The sequence below is a fragment of the Symphalangus syndactylus genome, chromosome 12 (genome assembly GCF_028878055.3).
Source record: "Symphalangus syndactylus isolate Jambi chromosome 12, NHGRI_mSymSyn1-v2.1_pri, whole genome shotgun sequence".
Taxonomy (NCBI): domain Eukaryota; kingdom Metazoa; phylum Chordata; class Mammalia; order Primates; family Hylobatidae; genus Symphalangus; species Symphalangus syndactylus.
In genome coordinates, this window is record NC_072441.2 from 75,791,785 (window position 1) to 75,802,974 (window position 11,190).

General features: G+C 40.7%; 1 non-coding gene across 1 annotated transcript; it reads left to right on the plus strand.

Moving 5' to 3' along the window:
* The first annotated feature begins 10,908 nt into the window (after window positions 1-10,908).
* On the plus strand, window positions 10,909-10,980 carry TRNAQ-CUG (transfer RNA glutamine (anticodon CUG)). The gene has a single exon. It is a non-coding gene; the product is annotated as a tRNA-Gln (tRNA).
* Window positions 10,981-11,190: the final 210 nt, after the last annotated feature.

Sequence of the window (11,190 nt, forward strand, 5' to 3'; positions counted from 1 at the left end):
TTTACACTCCATCAGGCAAATCTTCTGTCCATGGGATTCTTTTTAATGCTTCTCTTTAAGCAGCCTGGTGGGAAGGACATGGCAACCATTAGCTCTGGAGGCCTGGGGAGGACACTCTGACGAGGAAAGCCCAGCAGTTATCCGGTTTCACTCCTGTTTTCATCTACTATTTTCCTCAGCGAAGCTTATATGGGTCCCCGATGTCACATCACAGCTGCTGCATTGGCGGATTAAAAGCAGCTGAAAATCTCTTTCACGAAGGGGTAAGAAGCACAGTTGGCCCAGAGCCATGGAGAGAGACGCAAGAGCAGAACCGAAAATACTTTTCTCCGTCTTGTTCTCTCTGCTATCGGTGAACATCAACCTTCCACACACACCAGTTCAAAACTGCCTTGGTCTCTGCAGGAGGTTTACCAATTTTTACAGTTCCCGTAAGCCATGTTTTCTTCCCGCTTCTACAGTTCTTCCAGGGTTGAGTTTCAGGATCTGGTCAGCATTCCAGACTAGTTCAACCTCCTGGTTCAAAATCACTTGTCTGGTTTTGCTACTAGGGTGAAGCTTGCCTCCTAGACCAGAGTTAAGATGTGTTCCCTTGGCTTCTGTTTTCTAGAGAGAATTGATATAGTTTCTTCCTTAAGTGTTTGGTTGTGAAATCATCTAGACCTGGTGCTTTGTTCTGGAAGGTTATTAATTGTTACTTCAATTTCATTAATAAATAGAGACCTATCTAGGTTGTCTATTTCTCCTTGTATGAGTTTTGGTCAACTTTATCTTTAAAGGCCTTGGTCCAATTCATCGAATTATCAAATTTGTGAGCAGAGACTTGTGCATAATAGTCCTCTACTATCCTATTAATGTCCACGAGATCTGTAGTGAGGGCCATTGTTTCCTTTTTCATATTAGTAATTTGCATCTTTTCTCATTGTTCCTTGGTTCACCAGCTAAAGGTTTATCAATTTTATTGGTCCTTTCAAAGAACACTTTTTAGGTTTTGTTGACTTTTTTCTATTGATTTCTGGTTTTCAATTTCCTTGATTCCTGCTCTAGTGTTTATTGTTTCTTGTCTTCCACTCACTTTGGACTTGATTTGCTCTTGTTTTCTTTGAGTTTCCTAAAGTGTAAGTTTGGATTATTGATTTTAGATCTTTATTTGTAATATATTTTTTTAAAAATCCATTATTACTTTTTGCGCAGTAATTCTTTTAGTGTAATATAATTTTGTTCTTGTTAAAATTTCAGTTTTATGTACCAAGTGTACATGTGTAGGATTGTTACATGGATATATTGGACCCAGGTAGTTCGCATAGTACCCAATAGCTAGTTTTTCAACCCACTCTCCCACCCTCCCTCCCTACCTCATGGTAGTCCACAGTGTCTATGGTTCCCATGTTTATGTCCATGTGGGCTCAATATTTGGGTCCCGCTCCTAAGTGAGAACATTCGGTATTTCATTTTCTGATTCTGCATTAGTTTCCTCCAGATTATGGCCTCCTCCTCTATATATGTTATTGCAAAAGACATGATTTCATTCCCTTTTATGGGTGTATAGTATTCCATCTTATGTATGTACCACATTTTCTTTATTTAATCCACCACTGATGGGCACCTAGTTTGATTCCATGTCTTCACTATTGTGAATAGCCTGGTGATAATCATAGAAGTGCATGTGTCTTTTTCTTTTAATGATTTACATTCCTTTGGGTATATACCCAGTAATGAGATTCCTGGTTGAATAGCAGCTCTGTTATAGGTTCTTTGAGAAATCTCCAAACTGCTTTCCACAGTGACTGAACTAATTCCATTCACTCCAAGGGTTTATAAGCTTTCTCTCCACAGCCTTATTAGCATCTGTTGGTTTTTGACTTTTTAATAATGGCCATTCTGAGTGATGTGAGATGGTGTCTCATTGTAGCTTTGATTTGCATTTCTCTGATTATTAGTGATGATGAACATTTATTCCTGTGTTTGCTGGCTGCTTGGATGTCTTCTTTTATGAAGTGTCTGTTCATGTCTTTTTGCCCACTTTTTAATGGGATTTTTTTTCTTGTTGATTTTTTTTAAAGTTCCTTATAGATTTTGGACATTAGACCTTTGTCAGATTCACAGTTTGTGAATATTTTCTCCCATTCTGTAGGTGGTCTGTTGAGTCTGTTGATGGTTTCTTTTGCTGTGCAAAAGCTCTTTCATTGAATTAGGTCTTACTTGTGAATTTTTGTTTTTGGTACAATTGCTTTTGTGGACTTGGCCATAAATTCTTTGCCACGGCTGATGCTGAGAATGATATTTCCTAGGTTTTCTTCTATGGTTTTTCTGCTTTGAGGTCCCAGTATATATTGTGTCATTGCAAATGACAACCAACCAGAGACTAATCATTACAAGCCAAGAAAGGGAATTTACCCTATTGGTGGCCAGAAAAATGTCCAACAAATGAAAATTAGTAAAAGAGATTCCTGGGTGTCTTTTTCTGTAAAGCCTGGGCATTGCTGTCTGTAGAGTTCACTTTTTCTGTAAAGGGCCAGGGAGATAGGAAGTATTGTAGGCTTGTGAGCCAAGAGGCCAAATTAAGGATATTATGTAGGTGCACATATAACCAGGAAGAAAACAAATTTCTATACCATTTTCATTGATGAGATTCTAAACGAACAATAGCAACTGAGTAGAACTTCTCAGGTGGGAAATGTTCTTTGCATTGACAGCCTAGGCTCAGCTTTCCTAGGATCCCTGGTACAGCCCTCCCTTTCCACCCCTCAGGCTGTTTCCTCCCTGTTTTCCTCAGAAGAGTTCCATACAAAAGACCTACTACTCTGAGAAACAGTGAAGTACTTCTGGGGCCCACTAAAGCACACAAGTCAAGAAGTGGATGGCCCTGCTCCAGCTATGGCTCAGATCACCTTTGCAGGATGACATCTTGTTGGGAGATGGTCATCAGAGCCAGGGCCATGGAAGATGCTGTCAGGAGGATGAGAGGACTAGTGCCCAGGTGGAGAAGTGGCCAAGCAACTCTGCATTCAGCCTCACAAAAATCTCAAGGGGATGTAGAAATGGGGACAGGGAGATTGGAAAACTCAAGCAAGGTTTTGGGGTCCTGACCTGATCTCTATTTTTCCTCCTACACCCTGCCACACCTGCTATTTTCTCACCTCTGTGGATGGAAACTGTATCCTTCCATAGGCTCAGTCCAAAAATCTTTGAGTTTTCTTTGACTACTGATGTTTTCTTCACACCCTATAACTGTTTAGTCAAGAATTCACATTACGCTGAGCATCAGGTGTGCTCCTTAATCCACACCATCCTTTCCCCTCAGTTTATAAAAGTTTTAAAGTCATTCTCCTGATAAAGACAATAGGATTTCCATGAAATTGCACAATTTTAATCCTTCCTGGATACATGACTCATGTAAGAGCACTCCTATTGTTTGCTACCATTTCCCCCTATTTTTATTTCATACCTGTTTGACCTGCATTCTTTCCCATAAGCCAGGCACTTCAGCTCAGGTGTGCTTTCCTAATCATAGAATTAGCAATAATAGCAGCCTTGCTAACAACTTCTTCCTGGCCCCACAACCAGGCAAATGTCATAGAATTTAATAGGCAAAGAATCCTAGGATCGCTGAGCGTGGTGGCTCATGCCTGTAATCCCAGGTCTTTGGGAGGCTGAGGTGGGTGGATCACTTGAGGTTGGGGTTCGAGACCAGCCTAACCAACATGGAGAAACCCCGTCTCTACTAAAAATACAAAATTAGCCAGGCATGGTGGTGCATGCCTGTAATTCCTGCTACTCGAGAGGCTGAGGCAGGAATATTGCTTGAATCTGGGAGGCAGAGGTTGCAGTGAGCCTAGATTGCACCACTGCACTCCAGCCTGGGCAACAAGAACTAAACTCCATCTCAAAAAAAAAAAAAGAATCATAGGATCGTCACTATTACTTGATTTTATAAAATGAATTGTTTTCCCCTGAATTCATATGTTGAAAGCTTAACCCCCAACTTGACTGTATTTAGAGATAGAGTCTTTAAGGAGGTAATTAAGGTTAATTAGGCCATACAAGTGGGGTCCTAATCTGGTCCGAATGGTGTCCATATAAGAAGAGGAAGGGCATCAAAGAATCTCTCTCTTTCTCCACACAGGCACAGAGGAAAAGCTATGGGAGCACAAAGCAAGAAAGTGGCCTTCTGCAAGCCAGGAAGAGAGGCCTCCTCAGAAACCAACTCTGCAAGCACATCGATCTTGGACTTTTGGCCTCCAGAACATTGAGAAAATAAAAGTCTGTTGTTAAACCACCCAACCTTTGGTATCTTTCTATGGCAGCCTGAGCTGACTAATACCCTTGGTAGGTGGATAGCATTCACCTTATTGGGCTACATGATGTGAAGTTAAAGTAACTGTAGAAATAGGCACCATCTAATTTCATTGTATAAATATTATATCTTTTGCACTGATGTTGCTGTTTTTAGTTGTATGTATATTGATGCCTGGGCCTAGCATTATAAGACTAGTCAAAATGGGAAGAAGGAAAAGAAGGTGGGAAAGATACCAAGTTCCAAAATTGCATCCTCTACCCACATCCAGTTCTTAGAATCTTTTCTGCTGGAGGCTGCACCTTGTGAACACTCAAATTCAATCTGAGCTGACAATCATTTAGACAACGAAGGCAACCTTTCCAATTTTCAGCATCACTCACTTGAGGAAACAAGTATTTCAATTACTAATTTAAATATTCATTGAGATAATTGTTCTCAGATTGATGAAAAATGTGGTGTATCCATTTACTGTTGTCTTCTTCTGGCTGAAGAATGTTGTCTTTACTGGCTCACATTTGATGAGAAACTGGAGTCCCAGTAAATCTTAGTAGCTTCTTAGGAAGCCTATTTTAAGATAGTCCCAATCTCAAACTTGTTCTAAGACTAGTATGCTGATTGAGAAGAAAGAGCCTCCTGACAAAAATTCAACTAGAGCTATGGGTGACAGTTGTGTGTTTCAGTACTGGTCTGGGCCCACGTTTCCCGTGAGCACCTAATGAATAGGCTCATTTGCAGGGATCGTCAAGGTGCTCACCGTGTCTTCCTCATAGCCTCAAAAGAAGTCATCGGCTTAAAGAATTTGTGTAGTATCCTGAAAGGAAATTAGTCCAGAAATAGAGGAAAAGATAAGGATTTTAAAAAACAGACATGTGGTTCAACAGTTGTTTAAGATGTAGAAAGCTGCAAGAGACAGTTGTTCCAACTCTAATGACAAGAAAAAGCTGTATGGTCTGCAAAATCATATGTGTTTTGATCCCACCAGAGAGCTGAAGTTGCAAGGCCCCTGAGTCAGCTGAAGTCCAAAGCATGAGAAACCCCCCTATAGAAGGACAAACACATGAAGCAGTTCATCTTTAACAGATAATGGAAGGAAAAGATGGCAGCCATAAATATTCACTGGAGAAAAATCACTGAAGTTTTCATCATTTCTTAAAGGCCAAGTGTGAACTATTGTGACAGCTTAGAATCTCTGAGAGTCCCAGACACATAGCATGTTTTTGCCCATTTGCTGGGTCTTTCCTCCCACATCCTTAGTGCTGATAAGACACATTTAGCAGGGAAAGATAATTTCTCAAGCTTTCCACAGTGGTGTAGGCATAAAAGTCATGATTGCATGATCGACCACCACCAGAGCACAGGCACAAAACCTGGCTGCTTCTCTCACATAAAACAAAAGGCGTCTACCACTGATGTTGGAGCTAGGAACTTGTCCAACCCTTGGCTCCAGGGATAGGCCAACTGCTAAGGTAGGGTTAGACACAAAAGCTGTCTATACTGGACAAGGGGAGGAGACTTGCTTTTGTCCAAGACTTCCCATCATGGAAAGGTAGGGTTCCACCCCCAGGGGATGTCACAGGAACACTAGAACTCAGGCACCCATGGCCTGAGGTTTGGTACACATTCAATGCAATCAGTAATCAATCAATCATTTGAGTTGGTTGCAGACCCTTTCGTTTAATGAGGAAAAACTGTGATGTGGGTGCAAAATTTCCACGTTTAGGAAAGATTGGCCTTGTCCTTAAGGATATTATATTGATTGGATTTCTCTCAACCTCCTTTAGTTGTGTTTACCATTATTAAAATTAAGTGACATTCACTTGGATGAAGTGGTAATAAAAACAGGTTGTGAGAATTTCTAGTGATTTTTGATTCCAAGCCTTGTATCACTGTTGGGCCTTCATGTGTGTACTTGAAAACAAAACATGTACAATTGTTGCACTGGTTTGAAGATTTTAATGGTGAAAGCAACCTAATCAGTAATCAGTACTGTATCTAGAAACCAATGTTGGAAATATGTGATTATGCTCTTTTAAAATAGCTGAAAAGAAAGCCGAGTGTTCTGGCTCATTCCTATAATCCCAGCACTTTGAGAGGCCAAGGTGGGCAGATCATGAAGGCCAGGAGTTCAAGGCCAGAAGCCTGGCCAACATGATGAAACCCTGTCTTTACTAAAAACACAAAAATCAGCTTGGCGTGGTGGTGCACACCTGTAATTCCAGTTACTCAGGAGGCTGAGGCAGGAGAATCCCTTGAACACGGGACCTTGAACAAGGTGGAGGCTGCAGTCAGCTGAGATCCTGCAACTGTACCCTAAGCTGGGTGACAGAGGGAGATTCTGTTTCAAAATAAATAAATAAATAAAATAGCTGAAAACAAATGACTGTGTGTTTATTCTCACTTTGTTTTTGTTTTGTTGTATAGTATTTAAATAAAAGAAGGTTATTTATCCTCATACTGAATTTCCAAAACTCATATTTGCACTTAACATTTTGTTAAATGATGGAGAGAAAATTTAATTGTCTTACTTTGAAAAGTTTGGCATAGTTTCTATCACATTTTTGATGCTTTCAATCACAGTTCTGTCATTAGAATGCTGGCAACTAGTTACATTCAAGGAATATCCTAACCACTTTAATACAGTGGTTTGAAGTGCTTCAGGCAGTAACTACTGGACACCAAATCACAGTGTTTTTATTGGTGACATGTTAGAGAGAAATAGAACTTTCTGCAGTACAAATGTCCTATTAACTAATCCTTGTACCATTAGCTTACAGGGCTTTGACTCCTGGGTCTGAAGAAGGCAACTACTCCTGCTAAATCTTGAATATTGACACCATTCAATGCCTCATCTTCAACCTGGGGAAAATGACAATCAAAATGAACTGCTTTCATGAGAAAGGGAACCAGAAATTGAAACCATTTAATCCCTCTAAGCCCAACAATCCCACCTGCCCCCTTTTCCACCTCATGCCCCCTCTTCCTCTGGACAGAAGAGGTGGGCACATAAGAATTGTAAGGCCAGAGTTTGAGGGATAAGTCTAGTTCAGAGACTTTCTTATCTTTCTCTTTTTTTCTTTTCTTTTCTTTTCTTTCCTTCCTTCCTCTTTTCTTTCTTTCTTTCTTTTTTTTTTTTTGCATTTTTGGTAGACACAATGTTTCACCGTATTGCCTAGGCTAGTCTCAAACTCCTAAGTTCAAGTGATCCACCCACCCTGGCCTCTCAAATTCAGAGATTTTCTAGAAATTAGACATTACACTCAGAAGCACACTGATGCAAGGCCAGCAACCGGGCCTGTGTATCAGAATAACAGGGTTTTCTAGAGCATTCATCTGCTTTTTCATAGAAAAGTATAAAAGGTCATGAAAGGCTTTTGAAACTCTTACCTTATGGTCAAACTGATTATAATTAAATTTCTGTATAAGGTTTTATTAAAATTATCTTTAACATTTTAATACACCATACAAAGCTAAAATTTAGTTTTCTCTTTTGATCAAAATGTTTGTGTAATATTAATAATAGATAAAATATTTTTGTTTACCTTTTGGCTAAATAATTGACTATTCTAAGGTGACCTGTGATCTTATTTTGTGATATCAAGTGTCTCAAAACTTTGATATCTGGCAAACTTTCTAAGAGTAAAATTTCTAAATTCAGCCCTTTGGACCTCAAATTAACTTTTTGGATATTAGGTTCTTGAAGTTCAAGAGAGATATATTAGACTTCTTATGCTTATTTATTATGTAGAATATGCATGCAGTATTGTCAAATCTGAGGTGGTGTTTCACTTCCTTTGGCTTCTATTGACACAGATGTGTTGTTAATGTGTGTTCCAGGATTGTATGAGATTCCTAGAGTTCTGCTATGCTGTCAGTAATAATTATGATTATTATGTTAAATTGTTGTGTGCCACAGAAGCAACAGAATTCCCTTGTCAACTGTGTCTATAACTATGGCTGTCTTAAGGCTTATGTCATCCACAATTGTTGTTTTGCTTTGATTCCTCTCAAAAGGTGACTTACGATCAGTTACAGTCCAGGCCTTGGTTTTTTGGGGAAGTCCATGAAAAGGACTCTTGGGTGCAAGTTTCGATGATTTTGGAGATCGTGCCATTGAACTAAAGAGAAAATTTCCAGGGCACTAATAGAAAGCCTGATGTGTTCATAGAGATTGCTAGCACATTATGAAGCAGAGCAGGAGATGATTGCATGGAATAAACTAACGGAGGACTGAAATAAGTTTTTATGGCCTTTGTTTGTTTGTTTGAAACATTGTTTATTCTTCAGAGTCTGGAGAACTTTTTTCCTTTTGAGCTATTTATAGCCTGCAACAATTGAGTAGAACAGTCTTCTAAACAGAATTTGAGGCGTGTTTTTCTCTCTCTGCTGAATTTCTCCAGAATTTGTAAACTGAATATTCTTAACTCATGACAATGTGTTTGTTTGCATAAGTTCAGTAACATTCTGTTTTCTTTTATGACCTGACACAGGTGGAGGAATTGGTAATTTTCCAGGGCTTTGCCTGAAATGGCATTGTGAAATGTTCCAGCAAAGCCCTTTTAGGAGAGCCTATATGAACAAGGATTCTTGCTGCACTTTGTTTGGGTAATCAGGCCAAATATATGAGACTGAGGCTTCTTTTGCAGGTAGGTTCGTCCTGCTGTGTTTTGTCTTTAGTGGAAATGGGGAACTGGAGAGAGGAAGATTGTGTTTCAGGAGAAATTACAGTATTAGATGAACGTTTGTTTCCTGGGTGGCCATGTGGTCACCCATGGTGTGGAGCTGCTCAGGATTCCCCTTCTCCACCTGACAAAGCCAGAAAGATGCATGACCAGATTCCCCGTGATTGAGGAACTGACAAATAGAAAGTGGGAACTGAAATCGATGCAATAGTCCCACAGACAGTGTTTTTGGATAGATGAAGAAATGGACCCTTCTAGTCTTAAAGCTTGAAACTTACATTTGTTTTATCTGAGTTCATTCCTCAGGAAAGGACTCTCAGCCTCTCAAAAAGCATCATAGACCTGAAACTCAGCAGATCACAGCATCCAGACAATGAGATGTCAGACCCCTCACTCATCATGAGTGCTTCCTCACCCCTCCCTAGTTCCTCTTTTCCCATCCACAGTTATGTTTCTTCCTTGCTACATAAACCCCTCACTTTAGTTGATCAGGGAGATTGATTTGAGACTGATCTCCCATCTCCTCACCTGCAGCACCCAATTAAAGCCTTCTTCCTTGGCAATACTCAACGTCTGAATGATTGGCTTTCTGTGAGCTGATCAGCAGGGCCTAGACCAAACTCCTGGGCTTTCAGTAACAATACATGTACACTTTTAAAGACCTCAATTAATGGGTCATGAGGTATTGAGAAATTGGAATGGCCTCAACTTGACCAATTCTGAGAAAACACACTGTGCTTAAATGTCAGGGCCCTGCCTTCTGACCTCGACAGTATATGGTTGATTTTGAGTCATAGCAGGTGAGTATGGCCTGGTTTGAGTGTTTTATAGAAATATAAAACATGGCTGATTGCATTTATTTTAAATCCAAAAACTTTCCATTTCTGGTGAGAAAATTTTGTTAAAACCAACGAACCAAACAAACATAGAATTATATGAACAAGACAATGAAGGATTCCCTGCTTCCCAATCTCATTTGATTGCTTTCTTCTGTTATAGACTACAGGGAGGAAAGAGGCAAGGTGCCCAGGAAGTCCCATGTCCTGTTTTGACAATCATCTGGCCTCCTTGGGCAAACAGAAAAGAGGGAAAGCATAAAGAAAATAACAGAAATTTTGCAGAAATTTCATCTCTGGTCTGGGCGCAGCGGCTCACACCTGTAATCCCAGCACTTTGGGAGGCCAAGGCAGGCAAATCACTTGAGGTCAAGAGTTCAAGACCAGCCTAGCCAACATGGCAAAACCTCATCTCTACTAAATATACAAAATTTAACCAGGCATGGTGGCCCACACTTGTAATCCCAGCTAGTGGGTATTACAATCACTTGAACCAAGCAGATTGAGGTTGCAGTGAGGGGAGATCGCCCACTGCCACTGCACTGCACTCCAGCCTGAGCAACAGAAGGAGACTCTGTCTCAATGCGAAGAAAGAAAGAAAGAAGAAAGAAAGAAAGAAAGAAAGAAAGAAAGAAAGAAAGAAAGAAAGAAGAAGGGACGGAGAGAGAAAGAGGAAGGAAGGGAGGGAGGGAGGGAAGACAGAGAGAGAGAGAAAGAAAGAAAGAAAGAAAGAAAGAAAGAAAGAGAGAGAAAGAGAAAGAAAGAAAAGAAAACAGAAGAAAAGAAAAGAGGAAGAAACGAAGAAAGGAAGAAATTTCACTGCGGCACAGGAAACTCTATGACCGAGGCTTCAGGGGCTCTTCTCTGGCCCTAAACTCACAGTGGATTTTTGCCTCATTTTCCGAGGTGCAAATGGCATGATAGAAGTCGATCAAAGGAGAGGGCAGAGAGAAAGCAAGGAGGATGGCCCCTTCCTGCAGATCCACCTTCCTCGAGTGTTGCTTGTGGGATAAAAGAAATGCCTTGACATGGGTGGGTGGGAACTATTGCTACTTATTAGGAATTCAGAGCCTCCAGCAAATTTGCATTGTGAGGTTCCATGGTGTAATGGTGAGCACTCTGGACTCTGAATCCACCGATCCGAGTTCGAGTCTCGGTGGAACCTTTCTGTTTAATTAGGACGGCAATTCCGTGTTTTACTCCCTAACTGGAATGGGGATTCCGCAGACGTTCAGAAGCTCTGCGCTGCGGGCCTCCGTGTCCCTTCTGCTCCCGCTGTCTGAGCCTCACGATGTACCCCGCGCTCCTCGTCCCCTCTTCGGTGTTCGGGGTCCCAGAAACAGGGTTCTCGCAGTGGCCCGGACCACAGGGAAAT